This window comes from Vulpes vulpes, chromosome 12 (assembly GCF_048418805.1).
Source record: "Vulpes vulpes isolate BD-2025 chromosome 12, VulVul3, whole genome shotgun sequence".
Classification (NCBI taxonomy): domain Eukaryota; kingdom Metazoa; phylum Chordata; class Mammalia; order Carnivora; family Canidae; genus Vulpes; species Vulpes vulpes.
The window spans coordinates 90,203,410-90,227,895 of NC_132791.1; the positions used below are offsets into that span (position 1 = coordinate 90,203,410).

The 24,486-nt window shown below is 42.7% G+C and overlaps 1 protein-coding gene across 1 annotated transcript in view; it reads left to right on the forward strand.

The window, feature by feature from the left end:
* Positions 1 to 5,355: 5,355 nt before the first annotated feature.
* The window catches only part of NEDD9 (neural precursor cell expressed, developmentally down-regulated 9), a 185,094-nt gene continuing 165,963 nt past the window's right edge, over positions 5,356 to 24,486 (forward strand). Inside the window, exon 1 of the mRNA XM_025999365.2 lies at positions 5,356 to 5,572. The gene's annotated coding sequence lies outside the window, so the exon portion shown is untranslated. The remainder of the gene's footprint in view (positions 5,573 to 24,486) is intronic.

Genomic DNA, 24,486 nt, shown 5'->3' on the forward strand with positions numbered 1-24,486 from the left:
CATAAAGGCACAGGATGCAGATTCCTCTATCAGGAAAGTTGAGCCTGAAAGGAAGAAGAGGGGAGGAAAGGCAAGGGGATCTGCCTTTTGAGGATCTGAGCTTTTGGGCTTCTGTGAACATGTGGACTCAAGGCTTTTGCTTATATAATAGGAAGTTGTGGTGAAAATAGAGAAAGAATAAATTGGAGTTCTCTTTTAAATTTTATTGTATTAGTGGAAAATAATTGTCCAAGATCTAGAAGGAAAATAAAACGGTGCTGAGGTTTCAAGTACTGGGAATCAGTAGAAAGTATTTCTCAGTCTTTGAAGTAGTCATCTCTCCCTATGTGGTTATGCACAGAGGCTGCTCTGACAGGTGAGAAGATAGAAAATATTCCAGGAAGAGGAAGGATAAAGAGCCAGCTAGTATAGAGAGAAAATTGGCTAGAAATGATTACAAACAGTGCATGGCAGTCCCTGCCAAGGCCTGGGCTTGTGGTCAGGAGCCACACACCTACCTAGGGAGAGGCATGATTTGACTTGAGTTTTGGCTATGGGATCATGTAGGCAGAGAGGAAAGTCCAGAAATTCACCGTAACAAATGACTACTGGACCTTTGGTATTTGATCTGGGAGTCTCCACTCAGAGACCAACCAGCTGGGCATAAATCCTCGTTTTTCTATATTTAGAACACAAATGAGCAAAAGTCTGACCCACAGAGGAATCCAATTGCTTCAACCATCCACGGCAGCCACGTTGTTCTATTTTTTATATTCTCATGAATAAGATGTTGTTTTCAAATTGCTATTTGCATGTGAAACCAGAATAGCAGTTTATACAGTTCCCTCAGAAACCGAGTGCAATAGAATGGTTTCAGTCTCGTGTTCTGTATGTGTGCACAAGCACGCTCAAGGGCGGGGTGGCACGTGTGCCCAACTGCAAACTGACAGTGCTTATATATTCACGTAAATACTCAAAAAATGTCTCAGAAGAATACATCCCAGACAGATAGCAGGGATTCACTGCGGGCAAAGCAGGGGAGGGAATTGAAATTAAGGCTGACGGTCAAAAGGCACCTTAGTTTTACTTGCAATATTAGTTTTTTGCCATATAAATTTATTACTTTTAGATTTAAAACATGAATTTTAAAAATTATGAAAAAGGGGCACTTGGGTGGCTCAGTCAGTTAATCTGCCTTCAGCTCAGGTCATGATCCTGGAGTTCCAGGATCGAGTCCCACATAGGGCTCCCTGCTCAGTGGGAGTCTGCTTCTCCCTCTACCTTCATCCCAGTTGTTCTCTCTCTCTCTCTCTCTCTCTTTCTCTCTCTCTCTCTCTCTATCTGTGTGTGTGTGTGTCTCAAATAAATAAAATATTTTTTAATTATGAAAAAATCAATACTAACAAGATTTTCCCAATTATTTTGGGGGGAAGCCAAAAATAGTTACCACCCAGAAGAGGGATAGGTAGTCAGGATACAAGTTATGGAGAAGTAAGTGCTTGCTGTTTGACAGATGTCTAAATGCAACGAATGCTTCCAATAAATTGGAACTTTTTAAATTTGCCATCAGTGACCTCTTAAAAATAATTTAGTCTTTCTTCCCTTTGTCCCTCTAGGTGTCCACATTTCTTCAGACAGCTGTTCTGTGAACTAGAAGAATGGTTTCATCTTTGCAAATGTCACTTTCCTCCTAAGGATAAACATAAAAGAAGGTAGTTCTGACTCGTATTATTAGTCAGGTGGCAATGCTAGAAGCTATAATTCAAAGGGTTGGAGAATTTGCAGAAAATGAGGAACAGGAGGATGTGAGAGCCAAGGTCTGCAGAGACCATGCAGTCGCTAGAACTCACATCAGCCCTTACCCTCCACGTGGCACCAGGTGAGGGCTGGGCACAGAGCTGCTAGAGGGTGGGTGGGGAAAAGAATGGAAAGAAAACTTCACAGATAGTCTGTGGGAGATGCACGAGAAGATTCCCAAGCTGCAGAAGGGCCTCAATGGGGCTTGTTGGGGGAGAATCTGCAAGGAGACAAATCAGCCTTTCTCAACTTCTGCCAGCGAGGCTGGGTGACTCTGGAGCATGAAAGTAGACTGAGCTTCCACTGATGGCTGGAAATGCACAAATACCCAGAAGAATAGGAACGAGGAAATCAACATTAATGCCTTGCCAAAATAGCTGGTCGTGAGGTCCTGGGACTGGGGACTGGGGACTGGGGACTGGGGACTTGGTTGATAAACTGGGAGAATGGATGAGGGGAAAGACAAAGATGTCCTGTGATAAGGGCAAAAGAGGGTTGTTAAGTGGCAAGAGAGCAGAAAAGGAAGATGGGTAGAGTTTGTTTTGCTAGGCCTACTAGCTGGCAGTCTCTCTTAAGGGAGGAGCTAATTGTCATTCATTTTTTTATTTATCATAGCACTTGCTCAATTAATGCTTTTAGTATTTGAGTGAACCAATTCATGGGAATGGTTTTCTCACCAGATTATCTTGAGGGCAGGCCCTGTGTCTTGGGACTAGTGTACCGAACATGCCTGGGAAAGCTCACGGAAGTGTGCAGGTAGGCAACAGCTGCTGAATGGACAAATGAACTGGATCTTTCTGAGCTCTGATTTCTTCATCTAAAAATGAAAACCACAAGATTGACTCCCATTCCTGAGAAGGGATGAGGCACACATTATAATACCAGACAAGTTTGCTCTTAAAATTTGCCAAACCAACTCTTGGGCATATTCATTTAAATTCCTCAGTGGGTAGCTGATTCCCTATGGCTAATACTGTATTCAGCCATGGAGGGAAATGAGTCACACAAATGGAATCATAAATACACAAACACACACACACACACACACACACACACACACACAAAACTTGGCCATAGATTTTTTTTTTTTTTTTTTTTTACTTTTTATCTTCTCTAATACTCCTCCCTTCTGCCTTCCCCACCCCTTAGACTCCACTCCATACAACAGTCTCTCCTTGGACCAAACACCCATGACAAATTCAAAACAGTTGCCTGGGATTTGGCTACTGCTTAACAGGTAGTTATAAACCATTCTGTGGTGCTAATCGAGCCGGCATGAAGAAGCTAATTAAAGTAGTCAAGAAGATTGTTTAAATAAAAATGAAAATGTAAACACGGTCTTCATTGGTTAGAGTGATTAGAAATTACAGTTGTTTGTTTGTTGTCAGAACTCTCTGGGCTTTGTCAAAATCCTGACACATGATATAACCTGTCACTAATCAAGAAAGAAGAAAATAAACCAAAAAAAAGAAAAAAGAAGAAGGAAAAAATTCTAAGTAGGAAAACAGACATAGGAACCTTCATCTTTCCAAGTGGGAAAAAAACATCTCACTTGTTTTTCTAGAACAAGTGTGATCTGTGTTTAGACAAAGTCTGAGCTCCGTTTGCCTTGACAGACATGCTCTCTCTCTCTCTCTCTCTCTCTCCATTCTGAAGCCCTCAGGCATGAGATATGCAGGCAGCTCCAAGTGGGAAAGGAGGCCATAAGGATGTAGACAAAAGAACAGAATTAAGGATAATCAAGGTGACAAATTCAAATGTTTTATGTATAAAAAGTCAAGCTCCACCTTCTTGTATATCTAGGGTGTAACTGACTTATGGAGACAACTCGATAGCATTAACCTTTTAGGTATTATGTATAACTGTAAGTTATTTTTTCTGAAATTGATACATTTAAATTCAGACTGCTTGAATATCTAATGGAGAAAATATCACAGGTTATGGAAGAATGGGAAATGCATGGAGGGACATGTTGGAAAAAAAATATGTACAGTCTATGCTTCTGTTCCACTCGATTTAGTATGGATACGCTGCACTATAAAATAAAAACTTGAGAATAGGATAATTCTACCTCTAATCTGGAAACAGTTCCTGATATGCAGCATGTACATAAGAGTAGTTTGTTTTTTTTTTTTTTAAGAAAAAGAGAGAAAGAAAAACAGATGATATTTTTACCATGAATATTGCTAATTACACCTATGGATACAACATGTGTATGAAGATTGCCATAGATATTCTTCTTATTGATTTATTTATAAATCCTAATTACACAAGGCATTGAGATGAGGGTTTTTTTCTTTGTTTAAATGTGGCATCTTGGGGATCCCTGGGTGGCTCAGTGGTTTAGTGTCTGCCTTCAGCCCAGGGCGTGATCCCGGGGTCCTGGGATCAAGTCCCACATCAGGCTCCCTGCATGGAGCCTGCTTCTCCCTCTGCCTGTGTCTCTGCCTCTCTCTCTCTCTCTCTCTCTCGTGAATAAATAAATAAAATCTTTAAAAATAAATAAATAAATGTGGCATCTGCTTATGGGCAAGTATTTCCTTAATATGATTCAGACCAGCTCGACATTTAAAATAAATGACATGGATCTGAATTTCAGAGAAGGATTGCAGAAAATTCAAACAAAACAAAATGACAATAACAAAACTGAAGTTGCTGGTATGCAATATACAGCATGAACAGAGGGCGAGGATGAAGGGAGGGCCGAGGACAGCGCTTTCCTTGTCTTGATACTAGAGCAAACAGGAGCATCGCATGCCACTTTTGTTCAAACCGTCTCCCTCTCTCCTCCATCCTCTCTGTCCCCCAGTCATTTCTAGGCATCAGCAAGGGATAAGGAGGGGGAAGAGAAGGCAAAAAAAAAAGCAAAGAAAGCTCATAATAATAACATTTGCCACTAATGATAATAGCAAACACTCATATACTTGTGGCAGCCACTCCTTGAGTGCTTTACATGTAACGCCTCACTTAATTCCCACAACAATCCTATGACTACTCCCATTTTACAGATGAGGAAGCTGAGTCACAGAAAGATCAAAAGCATTTAAAGGCAAGCACCAGGTGGTTAGCTTCAGACCATACCACTTGGGTGCTACTCCAAAGCACACAGCAAGAAGACAAAAGGTTTGAGACTAAGTAGCTGGCAAATTCCCTTCCAAATGCACAGTCTCCAGTTCTATACCACCCTGGAAATGGGAATTCTCCATGTGGGTACTCAAAGGCTAGCAGGTACCGTGCATAGAATCAATAAATACTGGTTAAATGAAAAGATGTTTCATGTCAATCTATAGTGGAACTCTTTAGAATACATTAAGTCCATAAAAACCACAAAAAAAAGTCTGCTTCCATGCAGCCTAGGAAGGAGCTTATGGCACTCCCCTGAATTTCATCGTGATAATAAAGATCACCTCTCGTTCTCAAAGTAGCAAGCAGTCCAGATCAGAGCTAGACTTCTCACCTGTCCCTAAACTACAGATCACCCTCGGTGTATCAGAAAAAAAAAACAAAAAAAAAAACAACTGTGGCACAGAGAGGAAATGAACCGAGACAACATCACTTGCAGCAACCGGAAGGAAAAACACACGTAGGGACGCCACTCACATTCTACGTGTGTGGTTGCCCAGTAGGGAAATGCTTGCAGCTGCCTTTAGAAGCAAGTCTGGTGGCTGCAGCAAGAGAGAAGCAGGATCATGAGGCGGGACTGAGCCGTCACCTCCCGCCTGCCTGGCCAGAGAGAGAGAGAGGGCCAGAACATCAGGGAAGACCAGATGAGCCAGCACCAGTGGGCCTGCCCCGGGTGAGTCCCCAGACACTCACTGTGGCCTGGGGGGGTGGGGAGACTCACTCACACTCGGACTTCCTGAGTTGGTGTCAGACATCTGTTAGTGCTCCCCACTGCCGACACCCCTTGACTGGAGCCAAGAGGGACTCAATGCCCCCAAGCAGGGAAGAGTGACTCCAGGTTTCTTTCCAGTTGACCTGCAGGCAGGGGCTTGCATGCAACCCCAAACCTACACGATTGATTCTAGCCTTGAAATCAACCTGGGTAGGTGCTTCCTGGTCTAGAAGCTGGACGGCTCCTCCCCTCTTGCTGCCCTCCTAGGAGAGCTTACCTAGGATTACCTTATGCTTTGGCTTCTCCGACACCATTTCAGGGCTTCCAGGTGTGGGCTGTCACTTAAACCTTATGGTGGATGCGAGTCATTTCTAATGCCATTTCAGCCCCTCTGGGAATGACCCCTGAGGAGCAGGAAACCATGATTGAGAACTGGAGTCGTGTCCAGCTCTGCAGAGACCCCATCATTAGCATCATGTCTAAGGGCTTGGGGACAAATTGCACTGTGTTCTACTTGTCCACACCGGGCCCCCCCAACAGCTTCGTCCTTCCTTCTCTCAATACTTACTAAGTCACGCGTAACTCATTCATTCATTCGATTGCCTTTCTTCCATAAAGGGTTTGAGGCAGCCTTTTTATCTTGCTGAAATTCTTTCAGAATGAAGGAAACGTACAATGTAAAAGGGCTAAAGCCATTTCTAAAAGGGTTACATGTTGTTCAAACTGTGTGGACATGGGTGAGCAGTTTATACTTTTCCCTGTGCCAGTGGTGAGAGCTGGGAGTGGGTTCTCTGGTCTTCTCTCCCCACCGAAGCTGGTTCCCACCCAGGAGTGAGTTCAAAGAGCAGTTGCCCATGACAGAGCTCTGGGAACCAGCCAGATGGTTTTCAACCACCTTTTTTCTGTTTTTCTGTTTCCTTCCATGTTTGGGAGGAAATTCCGCCCAATTTTCAAGGACATTCTTGTTTTAAGAATAGGGCAAAAGGGAGCCATGGAGAGAGAAGAATGTGAAATCAGCCTTGAGGTGGAGTTCCATTTCTCATTCATTAGTTAATTCACGTATTTAACACCTATCTCGTGAGTATTCACTGTGTGGCAGCTGCGTTTAAGTCCAAACTTAACATTAGATGGAGCAAAATTGATGTTGTCCCGCTTCCAAAAAGCTTACGGTCCAGGGGAGAAGCAGACGTTAATTACTAATTACACAAATGTGATAATGATCAGAACATATTGTGGGGGAAGCTGATCTCATCTGAAAGGCAGGGAGGTTTCTAGAAGGAGGGGGGAGACTAGAACTGAAAAAGGCGTAGGAGTGTACAAGGCTACGCTCCAGGTAGAGGGAACAGTGGAGACCACTTCCTGAGGTAGGAGACCACAGAATCACCTGGCAAAACCAAGGCCAGTGCAGCAGGAGGGAAGTGGGAGTGGCTCAAAATGAGCCCAGAGGTCCAGCAGAGAAGGTGCTGCTTACTCTAAAAGCCATGGAGAAGGTAGAGGTGTTGTGGTCAGATTGGTCTGCATTCTTAAGAAATCCCTTTCGATAGGTTTGGAGAATGGATGGGAGGGGGCTACACCCATGGGCAGGGAGACGGATGAGAAGGTGGATGGAGTCAGCCATGCCAGCGTATCTGTGTGAGTATGGCTAAGAGAGATGGCAGCGGAGAGAGGACTGCACAAAGTTAAAAGTCATTTAGAAAGGAAAATCGACAGTGCTTGGTGGTAGACAGAAAAGGGGAGTCGGGAGGGAAAGTGTCCAAGACAACCCCAGTTCCTGGTTTGCACATCAAAGTGGATGCTGATGCTGCTTGGCGATCACAGAGACTGGTGAAGCTGGTCGGGACCAGGCCTAGGTTGGTTCAGTTCTAGAATAGATCCAGTGGCAGATGTCAGCCAGCCGGTTGACACTGACCAATATTTAGAGCTCTGAGCAGAGGTCTGGGGATCCTTGGCGTGGGGTTGGTAAGTGTAGCCTGGGTACGGGTGACCTGCAGGAAAGTACTGAGTGAGAAAGCAGGAGAGTGGCTTAGAATTGAACCTCAAGGAAGAAGCACCTGGGGGGCTCAGTCACTTAAGCATCCGGCTCTTGATTTTGGCTCAGATCATAATCTCAGGTTCATGGGATCAAGTCCTGTGTAGGGCATGCTCAGCATGGAGTCTGCCTAGGATTCTCTTTCTTCCTCTCCCATCCCCCTCCCCACTTCTTGTGCTCTCTCTTAAATAAATACAATCTAAAAAAAAAAAAGGAAAAAAAGAAAAAAGAATTGAATCTCAGGAAATTCTAACTTTTTTTTAAAACAGAGCCTATCTTTATTCATTCATGAGAGACACAGAGAGAGAGGCCGAGACATAGAGAGAGAAGCAGGCTCCCTGTGGGGAGCCCGATGTGGGACTCAATCCCAGAACCCCAGGATCATGATCTGAGTCAAAGGCAGATACTCCTTTGAGCCATGGAGCCACCCAGGTGTCCCAAATTCTAACATTTAAATAGAGGAGAAGGGTCCCTCCAAAAAGAGTAGGATGGTTCCTTGAAAAGTTAAATACAAAATTATCACACATGGCCCGGCACGTCCACTCCTAGTTTTACATCCAGAAGAACTGAAAACAAAGATTCAAATAAATACATGTACGCACACTTTCATAGCAGCACTATTCACAATAGTCCAGGAGGGGAAACAGCTTGTGTGTCCGTCAGCTGATGAACGGAGAGGCAAATCGTGGTATATCCATGCAACCGAGTGTGACTCGGACACACACAGAAAAAAATACTAATACCTGCTGCTCCAGCATGGATAAGTCTCAAAAACACCATGCTGCAATGAAAGAAGCCAGGCACAAAAAGCACATGATTCCATTTATAAGAAATATACAGAATGGGCAAATCAATAGAGACAGATGTAGATTGGTGGCTGCTGGGGGCTGGGGGAGGGGAAGTGAGGAGCAAGGGCTTCAGGTGTACAAGGCCACCTTGTAGGGTGATGAAGATGGTTTGGCTCTAGATAGAGGTGGCGGCTGCCCGGTACTGTGGATATAGGAATATTGCTGAATGGTCCTCTTTAAATTGTCTAATTGATGTTACGTGAATTTACTTCAATATTAAAAAAAAAAAAAAAAAAAGTCTAGGAAGGTGTAACCAGAGGAGTGGAACACAGGCTGCATGACTTTGGGCAAATAAAGCAGCTCCCAGTGCCTCTTTCTCTGTGTGTAAATGAGAACTGGCTCTCTTGGATGCTCTGGTAAGGATTAAACAGGACAGGGTTTTTAAATTTCTAGCAGAGGGAGAGTGTAGTAAGAGCAGTCAGTTTCCTACTTCTATTCCTCCAGCCTCATCAGGATTGGACTAACTTCTTTTTTTTTTTTTTTTCATAGTTAAGAGGATGATTACTCCTTTAATAGTCTTTCTTACAAACTGCTCACCCCTTGGGGACATCCCTTTATTATTGTTTCCTTTTTTAAAAAAATGGTTTTTTCTTAGATTTTATTTTATTTATTCATGAGAGACACAGAGAGAGAGAGGCAGAGATACAGGCAGAGGGAGAAGTAGGGAGCCTGATGCGGGACTCGATCCCAGGACCCCAGGATCACACCCTGGGCCAAAGGCAGATGCTCAACCACTGAGCCACCCAGACGGGCGTCCCCCCCTTTTTAAAAATTCTTTATTTAAATTCAATTTAGTTAACATATAGCGTATTGTTAGTGTCAGAGGCAGACTTCAGTGATTCCTCAGTTGCCTGTAACACCCAGTGCTCATTACCTCACGTACCTTCCTTCATGCCCATCACCCCAGTTACCCCATCTCCCACCCCCGCACCCCCTCCAGCAACCCTCAGTTTATTTCCTAGAATCCAGCATCCCATGGTTTGCCAGGACTGGCCTAATTCCTGATAGCCTGAATCTTTATCTCAGGACCTGAGAACTCTCTCTAAGCCAGGTAGCGCCACTGTAATCGCTTAAAGGCAAATGAAAATTCCCAGAAACTGTCCAATGGGCTATAAATATCCCAGCATCCTCAGGCCCGAGCAGAGTGACTCCAAGACGTGTCTTTTACCTTCACCCCAAAGCTGTTACGTGAGCTCATGCTCAGTTGCCCACAGTGGTAGCTGGCTGCGTAATGTACCCTTCCCTTCTCCCTACCCCTCCCCTACTCCCTGCTCCCCGACAGGCTGTCCTGGCATCATTTGTTAAACCACATGCACTTGAATCTGAGTCAGGGTCCGCTTCTGGAGGGAACTGAAGCGGAAACAACCTGCTACACAACGCTGTGGATACTCAGGTCATGTCATCCCTTGTTCCCCATTTCATCTTAGACACCTGCGCTTCGTTCTCTCGCGTACCCATTCAGGGGACTCCCCATCCCCTTCTGAGATCCCACCTAGAGAAAGGACCCAGTACGACTACAGTGAGAGCCCCCCCTTTTTTTTAAGCTTTTGTTTTTGAGTATCTCAATGTCCAACGTGGGGCTCGAACTTAGAAGGCAGAGATTAAGAGTCGCGGGCTCCATGGACTGAGCCCAGCCGGGCGCCCCAGGGAGAGCACCTTTGGACTTAACACATCCTGTGCAAAACTGTACCACATCTTCACTACAAGCCCCCTCCATGTGCCTTCTGCTTATCTGTCTCCCTGCAACTCATTTGATCAAAATTTCCAGACCATAGGGCACCATCTGATAATCTTACATGGTTCACAACACACAGATGTGGCCTGAAATCACGCTGAGGCACTAGACTTTGTCACAGAAAACTTTTCCATTTTCACTCTTTTGAGCCTCTAACTGTGGTCTGATCCCAACATTCTCTAACCCCGGACCATGTATCATTTTAGACAAAGAGCAAGTGGGCCTTGGGCTCTGAGCCATCCGCAGGCAACGCTCGCTAGCCAAAACTCCACCACCTGGTTTTGTTTTCCTGCATCTATTTTTCATGACTCCCTTCTACTAACCTTTAATATCTTTAAGTTTAAAAAAAAAAAAGGAGTGAGGGGCGCCTGGGTGGCTGAGTTGGTTAAGCATCTGCCTTCGGCTCAGGTCATGATAGGGGGTCCTGGGATCAAGTCCTGTATCAGGCTCCCTGTTCAGCAGGGAGTCTGCTTCTCCCTCTAACTTCTGCCTGCCCCCCCCTCATGTTTTCTCTCTCTCTCTCTCAAATAAATAAAATCTTTAAAAAAAAGTGAGTCGATTGAAAGGAAAAACCGTGTTAGTAATTGTACGAGGCAGCAGACCCTGGGAGAGAGGATTGAGAGAGAAGACCAGCAGAGCTTCTCTGGAGCAGGAGCTCCTCATGGTAACAGCCGTGTCTCACTCCACCCAGCACCCACTTAGTGAGTGCTGCAGGGCCGGGAGTGACCGGGATGTCCCGGGCAGGGGGTGACCACGCCACCCTTTGCTGCAGATTATTATTATTTTTTCTTTAGAGAGAGAGAGTGTGTGCAAGTAGGAGCAGGAATGAGGGGCAGAGGGAGAGGGAGGGAGAGAATCTTAAGTAGGCTCCACACCCAGCCAAGAGCCGGACAGGAGACAGGCGGGGTTTGACCTCACCACCCTGAGATCGTGACCTGAGTGGAAATCAAGTCTTTTCACTTAAACCACTGGGCCACTCAGGTGCCCCCTGCTGTAGATCTTTTTGATCATTCAAAAAAAAACTTCACTGTGCCCACTTGGCTGGCAAACATCCAGGCTGGGATGGTAGATTTTGAAGCTCCCTTGCCTGTCTGGTAGGACTGCCCTGGGGAAGCACCCCATGGCTTCAGGTGTGACCCCGCCACGGTGGAGGGAGGTGTCAGTTGCATCAACGCTCATCTTCACACTCGCTTCTCATTAGAAGCTTTGGTTAATGGAGGTCACTAACTCAATTAAATTTCTCCTTAATTTTCATGCTAGCTGTCATCCTTTCATTTCCCAAAGAAGATAAATGAGGATTGATAACCCAGGCAGGGGATCCCTGGGTGGCGCAGCGGTTTGGCGCCTGCCTTTGGCCCAGGGCGCGATCCTGGAGACCCGGGATCAAATCCCACATCGGGCTCCTGGTGCATGGAGCCTGCTTCTCCTTCTGCCTGTGTCTCTGCCATTCTCTCTCTCTCTCTGTGACTATCATAAATAAATAAAAAAATTTAAAAAAAATTTAAAAAAAAAGATAACCCAGGCAAATGTCACTTGAGAAACATTTATGAATATTGTGAAACATTTCATACCACAAAGAAGCACATACGATGTAGACACCTGTTCTCGGTAATAACAGAAATAAAACAGATGCACGTTTACCTACTGCTCACCTTACCAACCCTCGGATCCTGATTCATGCCCCTTACCAATGGCATCGGTTTCTACCTATGCCCCACCCCCCAACTACAGGGAACCATTGTCTTAAATTTTGTATTAATCACATCCCCTTACTTTTCTTGTTAGATTGGCCTTATGTGTCTATATGTATATGTACGTCACATGTGTATGTGCAATTTGTGCATAAGTATATTTATATAAAAATTAATTTACGTACAATTATGTGTACTGTATATGCTTCTTATTTTTGCCTGTTTGGGAATTTTAAACACAAATAATCATACCATACGTATTCTTTGATAACTGGCTCTTTGGCTCTCAACATCGTTTCTCAGGGTTATCCATGTCAATGCAAATAGGTGTTGATGAGTTATTTTGACTGCAGAGCATTTTTTGGCTGTACAGCATTCTTTTGTGTAAACATATGACAGTCTATCATTTCTACCCACTGACAGGGCTGGGTAATTGACAAAGATGAAGGCTCAGAGGGTAATTTCAGGAAGGCACAATGCTCCCCAAATGTCTCCCTGTCTCATGCACAAAACACCACCAGCAGAGGTGTGAAGCTTTGCCTCCTGTTAGAAACAGGTTTTATCTGGAGGTAAGAGGCAAATGAACTAGAGAACTGAGAGCCAGAAGGAAAAAGACATCAAAGGAGGGAAGGGGCCTTCCGTGGAAGGAAGAAAGAGATAAAAATGACTCGCAGAGATAAAACATACTCCTGCACGAGAACTGTGCTTACTGTAGGCGTGACAAGGAAGGCTTTCCCTCTCAAAGTCCACTTCTCCTACCGCATAATACCTTGATGAAGGATCTACATGAATACTTACTCTATAAATGCATCCTCCCCTAGGTCAGCAAACAGGCTCTGTCACTGCTAATCTCTTGCTAGATCCGAAGAGAACCAAATTTCATACCACGCTCCCCTAGAGGCTTCCTGCTGATATATTTTTAGAATCATCTTTTCCCTAGCTTATACGGGACCAATTAGCTACCACACAGTCATCAAATGGTACAGTGCCCATGAACCTTTTATAACCTTTTGGCTAGTTTCCATGACGGAAATCCCCCACCCTCAGCTTCACTCATAGAGAGTGGAAATACTTAGAGGAAGTGATACTATTAATGGCTCAGCATCACCATGGGAAGTATTTTCCCCTAAAATCACAGTAGTAAGTTGGTACCTCCCATAGCACCATCACGACATGGCTTTACCAAGTACAATGTTCTCTGGGCACCTGTTTCTCTAGAGAGAAGCTGCACAGGTGTGTTGTATCACAAGAGAAATGAAACTTTGAGGAGATAATGCTCTCTGGCCCTCCGCCAGAGTGGAGAAGTTGAGGTCAAAAGCTATCTGAGGTTGTGTCACAGGTCTGGCTTTGGGGGCTGTGGGACGATGGTGGGTGAGAATGAGTCTTGGTAAATAAAATATATTGATTGACCCACTGAGAGAGTAAATGATTAAGGCGGCCTGAATCAGTCAAGGTTCTTCAGAGAAACAGAACCAATAGCATGTGACCATATAAATATGCATATTAGAGAGAGAGTGATTCATTTTAAGAAATTGGCTTATGTGTCTATGGAAGCTGGCAAGTTCAAAATCTGCAGAGTAAGCTGGCAAGCTGGAGACCTGGGAAAGAGCTGATGTTGCAGCTGAGTGCAAAGTCAGTCTGCTGGTGGAATTCTTGCTCAGGGAAGATCAGTCTTTTTCTCTTAAGACTCAACTGATAAGATGAGGCTCACCCACATTATAGACTCTTTACTCAGTGTCAATTAATTTAAATGTTAATCTTACCGAACAAATAATTTCACGGCAACATCTAAAATATTTGATCAAATATCTGGGTCCCTTGGTCTAGCCAAGTTGACATGTAAAATTAACAATCACAGATACCATATGTCACTTCAGAAAATAAGATAGTTATTTATTCAACATTTGTTAAGGGACCTCTATGGGATGGCACTGTGCTAGGTGTTGAGGATTCAACAGCTAGGCTAAGCAGACAAAATCCCCATCTCTAAAGAATCCATATGTAAGAGATGTCCAAGTAATTAAAAATACTTGTGGGTTTTATGTCCTCAAGAAGCGTTGCAAATACAACTACAATGCAAGCCCACCCAATCCAATTTTCCTTGATGATATGATATTGGGATATAATGAGGTTGCATCTTCACAGACTTTGTGGTTGACAAGGGGCCTCAGATGTAAGTAATGTAATGACCATAAACACATTTCAACAATTATACACAACATGCTATTCATTATACAGCTTCCAAAAGCACATATAATTCAGTTATAGATGACAATGAGAATTAACAAATTGTATACAGTTGTATTAAGATAAAATGACCAAGATGTATTTTGTGCATAGTTGATGGATGTTTTTCATGACTTCTTTATTTTTACGGCAAGATGGGGGAAAAGAACCATGTAATAAAGGAGTTATGACTGGAGAAGTATTGATTTGGAAAGACTTAGGACTGTTTGGTGATGGTTGTTTCTTTGGTTGCTTTGAGTTATTTACTTTATTGGCCTCTGTTTTCATTGTGTTTTTGGTATTTTGTCTGAAGCAAGGGCAGGCATTAGAGATAAAGGCATCAATCAGTAATACTATTTCGAACTGAGAAATAATATTATTTTTAAAAAATGATAAGGTTAACTGTGCCAGCTTGCTAAGTGCTATATGTGGCCCTGGGCATTTGAGGGTCACGTGCATAACTTACGCTCTAAGAGAGCATCAATATTTTATTAGGATAGTTAAGTGCCACAAGCTAGGGGTAATAATCCAATCCAACTTATTGGTAAGGGCTGGAAAGGGCACAATGATATATACTACAGATTGGTGTATTGCAGAGAGTGGAATTTTACTAAAGAAAGCATCACCTGTAATCTCCACCATGGGCTCCTACTCTCAAAAAGCTTACATGTGAGTTGATGAGAAAACGTACATTTGCAAAAACAAAAAGTCACATTTACAAAGCCTCCAAATGGCCTTCTTGATGCTCCCCTAAAAGACCAAGTGTGCATCCGACTCAGGACCTGTGCACTGGAAGCGCCTTCCAAGACTCACCTGTGATGCTCCTCCCTTCCCTCAGCTCTCAGGTCACACGTCACCTTATCATGCTGTCCTCCCTTCCCACATTATAGTAAGAGAGCCACCTCCCCGCCTCGAACATCCACTCCATTACCTGCACTTACCACCACGGGGTGTAGTAAATACTTGTGCATTTGCTTTATTTTCTTTTTCCTGCCCTGGAATGCCAGCTCTGTTGGGGCAGGAGTTAGTTTTGTTCGGTGGTGTGTCTCTGGCACTTGGTAGGTGCATAATAAATACCTGTTGAGCCTATAAACAAGTGAGGGAGGGAGGGAATCGCCAAGTGAATGGTGGAGACAAGTATCCTACTGTCCAGGAGAAGGAGAGCTTTTTAAGCCTGGCAGCCTGCTCCGGAGGGCTGAGGCTCAGGTGGCCCATATGGAAGATCAGAAAGTGACAGAAAAGCATGAGGAGGAGATCTTGAAGGGAAGAACAGGTGCTCTGAGCAGAGGAGCAAGGTGGCTGTGCCCCAGTGCACTTCCAGAGACCCGTAAGCCTCTCTCTTTGGCTTGTGCGCAGGTTGTAGGAGGGGAGCCACCCCTTTGGCGCATTGTCCCTGGGGAGAGGCCAAAAGCCCACCCTCTGGCACTGTACAAGTTGTGGGCAGAGACAGACTTTTCCTCAGAAAAGCAAATCTGGGTCTGCTCCAGTATTTGAATAACAGCCTGATTGAAAAACAGAATTCAACTCAATATAGCCCACCAAAGAATATTTTTGGCCTGAGTATTTTTCAGAGAAAATCTGGCCAGCTCCTTGCTTCAGCCATAGGGAAACTACAGAAATGCTCTCATGTAATACCTTACCCCACTGGCCCTCCCGGGTTCCTGCCAAGGTTTAGCAGCAAAATGTGTCTACTTCACAGTTAAACAATATTAGTCTCATCTATGTTGTATTTTCTCTCTGCTGAACAATTTATTTCTTAATAGCAGAGAAATGCTCCCTGACCCCACACTCTTTATATGACTCCAACGTAGCATGTGCTTCTTTCTTTTCCGGTGATTCGAATGCAGTTGTGCATGAGGATAGCTTTTATCATCATGTAGACCCACACGCCTATCAATCACCAGTCACCAAGTATTTATGAAGCCCCTGCCCCGTCCTGGGCAATAATGGGGAAGAGCACCAACAGGCCCTGCCAACACGCGCGACCTTTTTCAAGTGGGCTGAAAGTCAGACAAGGTTGGGGATGATTTCTTTCATAGTATGTTGATTTGTAGTTATGGTTATGGTAGTTTCCTCAGTGTGACAAATAGGAAAAAAACCCAATCAAACAAATAGGAAAAAAAAATACTGTAAAAAAAAAATACCATATGACTTCTTGAGAGACACGGACAATTTTTCTGTGCTCATGAAGAATCACAAGAATGCCTATAGTTGATAAATTAAATTATGTGTATTTTCCTCTAAGTTAAACAGATCTTCATTGTTTTGCTTTTTAAGTTTAAAATCTTTCTCCATGAGTTTGGATTCCTAGCAATCCTTCATCCCTAGCTCTCCCTCTCAACTTGCAAGGGTCCCCGCGGGCCTAGCAGAGAGGGGAGAAGCAGCTTCCAGGAGATACACAGCAAGTTCCACGTAGCCCCTTGGTCATTGGGCTGCAACACTGGCAAACACCTTATCTCTCTCACTCAGTCCATAAAATGCAAGTGAGTTCCTGAAACACGAAGGCTTTGGCTTACCACCCCAGACCACACTGAAGGGGCCTTGTGAGAACCAAGACCCAGCCTTGCAAATCTCTGAGGGTTCAGACAGGGAGGCCAGACATTTCAGAACTCTACAGGATTTATTTGCAAGTGGTGCTGGGTGGAAGGTGCCAAAACAGCTAGTAGCTAAATTTAAGAAATTACCGTCATTAATCGGCCCAATGGGGTATCGTTCACTCTTAGAATCACATTGCCAAGAATTGAGCTCGGGAGTCTGGTCTCCAGGGAAGAGTTAAAGATCAGACCGGAACCATTACAAAAATTTCCACTGAAAAATAAGTTCCCTGTAAGAGAAGCTGACAGACTTGCTAATTGCAGCTTACTCTGAACCTAATGACAGTCTGCATGCAGCATTTGTGAAGAAAGCACAGAGCGTTTGAATGATGGGGAGCAGAGTGGGGGCGGGGTGGGGGGAGGACTCCAAGCAAAATCTGAGTCTAACAGGCATGACGAGTCCCTTAGAATAATGATCCATTTTAGACTGAACTGCATTGGGAAGTGCCTCAAATTTGCTTTCTCCGTGATTCTTACCAACAGCAAAGATCGATAAAACACATTTATGCTGCTGTGATTTTCAGAAGTTCCACCATATAATAACTGTAGCAGGCACACCAGACTATGCTGTCTAAATTTCATACATTTCCTTGATGTAGGATGATCATTGTAGAAAGGAATGTTATTTTTATCCAGCAATTGGTAAGATTTTTGTTTTCCTTAATCCCCACAACTATATCACTGGCTACTTAAGAGACTCTGACCTAAATCTTAACTGATGCCCATCACCTTTGTAGACCACTGCATGTGACTTTCACCAGACCAACCCAGGAGGAAGGATTCAGCTGCTGCAATGGGGAAAGTTGATATTTTGACTGGTCATATAAGTGAGTTTATTGCAATGCCCATTCCATATGTAATTTAGCTTTATAAGGTTCTCTTCTTGAGGTAACCCTCCTTTCTGAATGTCTAGTACAGTGAAAATTAGATTTTTATTATTAATTTGATTATTCTTCTCAATATTGGTAATAGCAAACATTCTTGGAATAAAGTATTCACAGCCAACATTTACTGGCTTACAAGGGCTTTGACCCACATCATCTTATCCAATGCTCACAGGGGTCCTAGGAGCATTATTATATCCCCCACTCTACAGATAATGAAACTAAGGAGATGGAGGTAAAATAGATGAGGTAACTTATGTAAAACTGGGGAACTGAGCAAAAGACCTAGCAAGGACTTAACATGAGTCATTGGCTCAAAAGAGTCTGTCAATGACTAGGCAACTCCTCGCAGTAGATCCTGACATGTGAGGACATTGATTTTTCTTAGATAAAAATGGGTTTTATTGCAAGATAAGAGGTTTTTGTTTTAATTTTCACGTCTCCCAGATTGCTTTCATCATGCTGCCCACCAAAGGCCAAGATTTCCCATGAGAAAATCTACTGTATGGGTGAAGTAGCCCTTCAGCTTCTCTTCCTAAGTCCCATCTCCTTCTTTTGACACTCATTCTGACCAAGTCCTCTTTCCAACTGTCTGATAGCCATGGGCTCCTTCCAATTTGACTTTATCAAAATGTGCTCACAGGGAAGGATTTGATCTCATTGATTTAGATTTTGGCATTGCCAAGCCACTACTCACCTGCCATTTACATTTTAAGTCATATTTCTCACTATGAAATAAGAAGTTTGTTTCTCTAGTAAAAGGCATTTTGGAGAGTAGATGGAGATGAGGTTTCTACATAAGGGACATCTTCCTTTACTGTCTAGATTCTACTCTTTAGATGTGCTGCACTTTAGGCAATTCAGCTCTAAGTAGGACATCTTGATCTACTAATTAAGGCAATACAGCAACTTGCCGTACATTTGCTATGACATATAGCAAACAGACATTTGGCAGGAAGAGCTGTTTTTCTTTGAAATCAGTGTAAGAGGGATGCCTGGGTGGTTCAGTGGTTGAGTGTCTGCCTTCAGCTCAGGGTGTGATCCCAGGGTCCAGGGATCGAGTCTTGCAACAGGCTCCCCCATACGGAGCATGTCTCTGCCCCTCTCTGTGTGTCTCTCATGAATAAATAAATAAATTCTTTTTAAAAAGAAAAGAAATCAGTGTAAGAATAAGTCTGTGAAATGCTAGGGTCATCTAGTTTCCTTAATGGAAAAAAATTGGATATTTCTACATTAGCTAGAAGATTTGAAAGGTAGGAAGGGGGTGAGGGTGATTGAGAAATAATATTAACAAGCAGAATGTTAAGTATTCTATTGCAAAACTGGTGTAGCCACTCTGGAAAACAGTATGGAGTTTCCTCAAAAAGGTAAAAATAGAATTACCCTACAACCCAGCAATTGCACTACTACATATTTATCCAAAGGATACCAACATAGTGATACAAAGGGGCACATGCACCCCAATATTTAATAACAGCACTGTTCACAATAGCTAAAATATGGAAAGAGCTCAGATGCCCATAGACTGATGGATAAAGAAGATGTGTAAAAAACATATATAAAACATATATAATATATATTTCATTATGTATATATATAATGAAACATTACTTATCCATCAAAAATAATGAAATCTTGCCATGTGCAATAACTTGGATGGAACTAGAGCATATTACGCTAAGCGAAATAAGTCAGTCAGAGAAAGGCAAATACCATATGATCTCACTCATATGTGGAATTTAAGGAACAAAACAGATGAACATAGGGGAAGCAAAGGAGAAATAAGACAAAATCAGAGAGAGAGACAAACCATAAGAGATTCTTAACTATAGGAAGCAAACTGAGGATTGCTGGGGGAAAGGTGGGTGGGGAAATAGGGTAACTGGGTGATGGGCATTAAGGAGAGCACCTGATGGAATGAGCTGTGGATGTTATATGCAACTGAGGATTCACTAAAGTCTACCTCTGAAGCTAATAATACACTATATATTAATTAAATTGAATTTTTAAAAAATGGTTTCTACAAAAAGAAAAAGTATTCTGTTGCAAGACAACATGTTCCCATCTGGGGGGTGGGTGGTAGAAAATAGGGTTGCCATAATGAAAGGGACACAACCAAAACTGCCCAGCCCCTCTCCTGCTTCTGCCTCAGTTCTCCTAAACACGCAGCCAGTTCTGCTGATTTCATCACCATCACCACAGTGACCAGCCCCTCCAAGCTGGGCCCAAGGAGACAGAAAAGGCAAGGAAAGAGGAGAGGAAGCATAGAAGCTCTATTCGGCTTAATAAGAAAAGGTCTTGTGATAGATATTATTGTTTTAAAAAATAGCTATTGAGTTGTATACCATTCCCCTCCATTTCCCTCCTCACGCATGTTTCAGTTTTTTGGAGACATTCTACTTATCTATCATTGGACTATGGGAGATTCATGGTAGATTTCCTGATAAGTAGGTGGAAGGGATAGAGGACTGGTGTATAATAGTATAACAGAGTTTCTCTGAGCACTTAGTATGTTCCGAGCAAACACACCTCCTTTGCCTCACAATCACACAATGAGGGAGGTATTATAAGTTTAGAGACTTCACAGAGGGGAAAACAAGGGCTCTGGAGCTAGCCTGACTGGGTTCAAGTCCTGGTGGTGCTGCACACCTGCCGTGCAACCTTAAGACAGTTACTTAACCTCTCCATGAAGCCACCCCCTCACCTTTAAAACTGAGATGATAATAATGTCACACACCTGTGTCATGGGTCCTCAAGCCCACCCTCAGTTTGATGACTCACTAGGGGGACTCAGAAGACTCAGCATATAGTCATACCCACAGCTATGATCTATCACACCCAATGGAATCAAATCAAAATACAAAGATAAGAGCACAGGGAGTAAAGTTCAGACGAAACCAGGCACAAGGTGGCAAGAATCCTCTTCCAGTGGAGTCACACAGGATATGCTTAATTCCTCCAAGGAGTTACGACAGGTGTGAAATGGTGTGTCTACCAGAGAAGCTCATCAGAGACTCATGGCTAGAGTTTTGATCAAGGGCTAGTCACTGAGGCACCCTCTGTCTGCCCCATACCAAAATTTCAAACCCCCAGAATGGGAGCAGGTGTTAGCATAAACCACATGGTTTGTACAGTTAGATACAGTGAGTAACCCTTCTCAGGGAATGGTGGAAACTCTGGGAAATCCAAGTTCCCAGATGCTAGCCAAGTGCCAACTTTGCAAGCAGGGCTTTCTAAGGATGGCAGCCTCAGCCCTGCTGTGTTAACTCATTTCTGCACATCAGCTCATTGGATTATTGTGAATTTAGATGAAGTAATAGTGTCTTACACTTGAGAAGCCCTAAGGATTTTTTTTTAGCAATTACTAGTCAATGGGAAAATTTGCTAAGGTTTACAATTACTACAAACCTGAGATTATCCTACTCAAAACCTGAATTCACATCTGCCTGACTAAAAAAAAAAAAATCCATGCATTTATTCACTCCATTTTAGTATAATCAAAATAGTATCCTTCAAACTCTAGCTAGGAATGGAGAAAAGTGAACACCTTCCTTCTCAGGCTCACAGAAGATGGAGCCTTGAAGTGTAGCCAACTGTTCTGAAAATGCAACTTTGCTAAACTACGTACAAATATCACACTATGATGCAGGATCCTCCTTGGTTAAACATATTCCCAGAGTCTAGTACTCTAATGTCCCAAATGAGCAGTTTGGACTTATCCCAGTCTTTCCTTCCTACTCAATTAGGCATGCTTTGTTGACGTCCCTCATTTTTTTTTTAGGATATGGATCCACAACACTCTAAATTCTCTTTTATGAGATCTAGGTGGTGAATCTTCACGTGATCATTGAAATCATCCAATTGTACATCATTTTTAGGCTTAAAGAACTAACAAAGACATTTCTCCTGCTTGTCCCCTCCCAGTGCTACCCCATTAATCACCACTTCGCATCACAGAATTCCCTCTACCTCATCTTTCATCAGGTTTTTGTGTCTTTGGCTCTGTCCGTGGGATGACTATCCCACTTCTGGTTGTGAATACAGTGTAGACAACTGGGGCACATATTAATTCAGCTGAACCAGAGAAGTCTCTTCATTGAGATGTAGTCCTTCTATTGAAAGGGATCATTTAGTCAAAAAAAAAAAAAAAAAGGATTTGGACATTGGGCAGAGCTTGCAGAACCCTTTGAATCTTGCCTCAGTAGTTAGATCCTATGAGAGAAACTTTGTAAGGAAAAAATTTCAAGTTAAAAAAAGCACATCAATGGAGATTGCCATATCATCCTAGAGTATGATGAAACAAAGAATCTTGGCTCAATAGTTTATTTCAACAGTAGCCTAGTTAGTTGTTACGCATCTGTCTCTTCCAATAAATGAAGCTTTTGTAAACTTCTGAGTCATTTCTGTCCCCTAGAAAGCTTTGCATAGAATTTACATATTATGAATGGTCAATAAAAATCTGTTCCTTTCACATTCAGCTCTTAATGTATTGCCATTTAATAAAAGAGATTCACCTTTGACTCGGTGGTTTACGACATATCCCAAGTGTGTAGGTGTGTATTTCCTGGATGACTATAGTCAACCCAGTGCCAAATTTTGACACCTACACAATCTCTTCCTCCAGTGAGAAATGCAAGCAAGAAAAAGAACGTAAAGTGAAAGAATAATGTGACTGGGGTTGTTCAATATCATAATTTGAGGAATAAATCATGGGATCTAGAAAAAATAAGAACAGAAGTTCATAGAATATGAGGGTCAAAGCATTCATTGTAGCTTTGGTTGCTAGTAGCTGGGCCCAGGGATGCTACTGTAGGACTTAACATACGCAGAGAAGTGAAATGTAGAACCCGCAAAACAGGACAAGAGATGACATAGAAGACGGTCAGCAAAACATCATGCATTAAGACTTTGTTTTTCTTCCTTTACAATCTCCCAGCAGTTACTCGAATATCTGTGCCTTCACCATTGCCCAGACTAATTTCTCCTACCCGTGTACCAGACTTCGCTCACATACTCTTTCCTTCTTGATATTCCTTCTCTTGATTTCCTTCTCTTGACTGTTCCAGTCCCCAGGGCTTTCTCTCTCCTCCAAATGTATAGTTTCCCTTATTAATGTTAAATTTTGCTTTTTAGGATATTTAGATTATATACACACATACATGTATATGTGCATATATAATTAGATCATATATAATTATCAATGGAGATGATATATATTTATATATAACATTTTTGTACACGTATAAAACTTGTAGGTTTTTTTTTAACAGCAACAAAAGGTTCTTTAAAGAAATCTCTTCATATAATTGACATTATGAATCTTTGATTATAACATTTAAATTATCACATATGAAACAAAGCACTTCATTCTTACACTATTAATTGTTTAAGATTATTTAAATCCACATGATGGGTTTTCTTTTCTTTTTTAATTTTTTTTTTAGATCTGGAATTTTTTTTTTTTAATTGAGGTACAGTTAACACACTATGTTCCTCTAAGTTTCTTCACCAAAACTGATGGGGTTTTTTTGTTCTCTCTTTTTTTTTTTTTTTTTTTTTGAGATTAGGTTGTGCTCTTTATTGTCAAAAATAAAAACTTTTAAAAAGACAACTCCTGTTAATAAATATCCCTTCCTTTCTGTACCAGATATCTGGTTTGCTCCTGGCTTCTCCCACCAGCTAATTAACTACTTTAGGCCACAGAGTCAAGGCCAGACCTTCAGTAAGGGCCTCGCTCCCCAACTCCCAAACTTAAATCATCAGTCCACTGGGAGTGAAGTTCGTAACTGATGAGTAGAGAATGAAATACAGGGTTTATCTGGGGTGGGGGGCAGCCAGAGTCTAATTTTATTCTTTAAAGGTAAAAAGAGGGAGCTATCTAGGGTTTGGTCAGACTTTAACCAGGGTCCCCTTTACTCTGATTCCTACCCCAACAGTACTGCTATCTAAGCACAAAAGTTTCCGTTAGCAAAACCCCAAACTAAGCTTGCTAAAAGAGGTTTTTCTTATTTCCAGATCAAGCAGCTTAATTCTGGAGATTATTGCCTCCACTCCTTCCCTGGATAAGGCTTGAGTACTCCAAAAGTAAATGGCAGTAAGAAAAAGTGCCTTATGCGCGTACATACAAAAAAAAGCTTGCACGTGGGTAGGATTTGGAGTGAGAAACTGTGCCGTGTACCCTCTCTGTTCCTGCCACACGGCTCTCCTCTTGTGAAGATCCGTCAGCTTCTCACAAAAGGTCCCTGCAGGCAAGGGGTGGTACCCTTCCCTGGCTAAGCAGGGACACACCATTCTTCCTTGTGAGGATTATTTCACTTTCTTCTCTTCCCTGGACTCTTCAACTTATCAGCAGACTCTTGATCATTTCCCCCTTGGCTGTTATTTTGATGATTTCTGGTGCACTTTGTGGTTCCACCATTTCTCATATGTCATGCCCTCTTCACCCTGAGTGAAGAGTTTCTTTTGCTTGGTGTCTCTTTAATTTATCCATATTTTCCTGTTGGATGGCACTGGAGACTGAGGTTTCTTGTAATATTTCCCTGCAACCAGAGAATTTGGAGCTGGAAAGGATGATTGTCACCTCGCCCTGTGACACACTGGCAACTGAAGGCTGAGGAATTCTAGCATATGATGGACAATTTTGTTATGAATCCCACACCAACCATAGAAGAGCATCCTCCTATTGACATATGCAGAATTGAAGAATTTTTCAGAAAAATTTCAGAAAATTATTTGATAAGGCCTATTCTTTTCCACACTGCCTCGAGATGTGGTTTGTCCCTCAGTGGCATGAGACAAGTCTCATGGGAATAGGTATCTGGAAACAAAATGCCACACCACCATGGTAAGCTCTTTCAACTAGAGAAGA